Raw genomic sequence first — 2,783 nt, 5'->3', positions numbered from 1 at the left:
TGCGTATCCCCGCACTGTTCCTTCTTGTATGCAACGAACCCCCGCACTTGCACTGTAGATCGCCTGCGGACCTCTGATTAGGGCCAAATTAACAGTCCTCCAATGTGCCACAGTCAGTCAGATCCATAGATATGATCATGCGCCCAAGAGATCACATCATATCAACAAATCCGCCTCAACAAATTTCACCTTGATTTAGATCTAGCTCCTTAAACCAATTACCAAAAATTCAGATCTTAAGATATTCAATTTTCACAAGTGTCTATTCAAGTGATCTCCTCTCCTTTTTATAGGCAAGCCCTTTTTCACACCATGGGACAGAACCATCGAAAACCAATACAAGGGATCCAAACCGGGGCTCAATAGTTTAGATCCTATACCATGGGCCAAAACCATAGGATCATGAATGACGAGCTAAATACCAAGGGCCAAACATAAGGAACCCCACGTGAGCGCGCTTCTTTGCATTGGAGTAAGTGAACTGGGGGACCTCACTTTATGAACGGATAACCTGCGGGTATGTCCGCACCTCCTGGACGGCGAACCTGCGGGTCCGCACCTTTTCAACCAAGCACCTGTGAACCTCTTATTTTTCATTATTTTGAGAGCCTGAACAGAGTTTTGCTACTTGAGTGAGTTGCCATCAAGTACAACACCTGTACCATAGAGCCGAACCAGAATCATAATGCCAACATTCAATGAGGGCATGTGGACTCTATATTGTGCAGTGAGGTGGTGCATCTATGAACTATTGATTCTCAATTGGGAAATCAGATGGTCAGTATAGTTCTGGTAGGTTATGGGTGTAACCACCCTCACCCATCACCTCTCCTTTGTGTCATTCTGCCTTCTATTCTATTTTAACCTCTTAGTGTCTGCAATCAAATCCTAGTTTATTTCTGCCCATGAACTGATAAAATAATGTACTTCAAGGGAATCCCTTCTAGTTCGATTACTGCAAGTCGAGAAATATTTCAATTCTAACAGGTTTTTTTCTTTGTGAATATATCCCTTACTTTCCATCGTTGTTTTTCTTTCTAGTTTTAGGTTACTCTTATGTGAGGGTTCACTATCACTTGGCAAATGGATGTCAGAAATGGGGAAATATAAGCTCTGCCTAGAATCATACTTTGGGTTGAGGGTTAATAATGAGGGGTTTTTATTTTGTAAGTGTTTCTGTGATGGAATTTCTTATGACAAAGTAAGAAAGAGATGATATACTTCTTTTGGTTAGGCCTTATACTTATATACCTTATAAATATATATGTACCCTCCACTAAGGTTCAGTGACACTGCATTCCCTGGCCTTACCAAGTTTTCTCCTTTTCTTGTGGGTTAAGCACTTGGAGTTGGCCGACTAATACATGTGTTCCTTAACTTAGCTATCCCTTATTTTGTTCTCATTAGGTTTTAGGCAATTCAAGTATAAGTATTTTGTCTAATATTGCTTGCACTTGTGGACAGGTCAGTCCAAGTTGGGTTTCCAATGATTTTTAGCAAGTTTGGGTTTTCCACTTGCTGCAACTAGTTTATCCTCCTCCAGGTTTTCCTAAACTTTTTTTGTATTTTCTTGTCATACAAGGTTATCAAGTTGTTGCCATGACAAATGAGAATCTTTCATAGTTGTCATAGGCATGTATATTGATAGTATTTATAGATCTAGCTACATACTCTTGTCCTGTTACTAGGTGTTAGTTGATTTTGTAGCTCTTTGGACCTAAGGTCTTAGCTTTAATACATAATGTTTTCACCTTGAATTTTATTTATTGAATATAATAATTTGTAACAATGTGTAATTTTGGCTCTCTCCCAGTGGTTGGAAAGAAACTCTTAAGTTGGCTTGGCGTATACTATATAATTGTGTTATGTTTTTCTCCTCAAGTTATCAAGGGTTTATAATATACAATCTTTTGTTCATGTTAATGATTTATGATTTATGCACTGCATGTTACAGGCACTCAACAGGTTCTTGGTAAATTTATTTATTACTATCTTGATATGGTGTAGTTGTTGAGTTATAACAAGTTTTGGTATAGTTTCTACAATGGGAGTCGATGCATTTGGATTTTAGTTATTTGGACCTAAGACTATTGTTGTATTGTTAGAAACATCTGGGTCTTCAAGCTAACCAGGTGTTGGAAATAATACTGAGAGGGGGGGTGAATCAGTATTATCAGATCAATCAAACTTTTCAATTTCATACTCAGAAACATATACGCTACTTCAATTAAGTGAACCCGCGTGTACACGCTACTGTGTCTAATGAAACTCGCGTATATCCAGAGATCTTATAATTCAGTTAGCTTAATCTTCAGTAAATGCATCAGATCATTATTAAGCATATTAACAGTAAACAGGTGCAGAATAACAGAACAGGACATCACACAAGAGCCACACACATGAACACACAGATATAAGGTGGAAACCCAATGTGGGTGAAAACCACCTGCTGCAAGTCATCTCAATCTTCTTCTTAATAAGAAAATTCTTTTACAATATTTGTACTGGTGCAGTCTTATACCAGTACGGGAGCTACAACCCCCTTTGCTCTTGTACTAGACGATCCATTTACTAGTACGCAGGCTGCTACCTGCTACAATGCTCCAAAGATCTCCTTTAGCTTTTGTACTAGCTTAGATACTAGTACGTAGGTGCTTGCCTACAATCTTCTCACCTCCAGGTACCACGTTTCATCAATTTTCAGACTGGATACACTGAAGCACAACACATAATCTGTAAGGCCACTTTTCATCCAATTTTCATACTGGACCCATAACTATCAT

The sequence above is a fragment of the Pinus tabuliformis genome, chromosome 5_2 (genome assembly GCF_031772625.1).
Source record: "Pinus tabuliformis cultivar Carrire ecotype Pingquan chromosome 5_2, CPIR1, whole genome shotgun sequence".
NCBI classification, from domain to species: Eukaryota; Viridiplantae; Streptophyta; class Pinopsida; order Pinales; family Pinaceae; genus Pinus; species Pinus tabuliformis.
Note: the sequence above shows the minus strand (reverse complement) of the source record.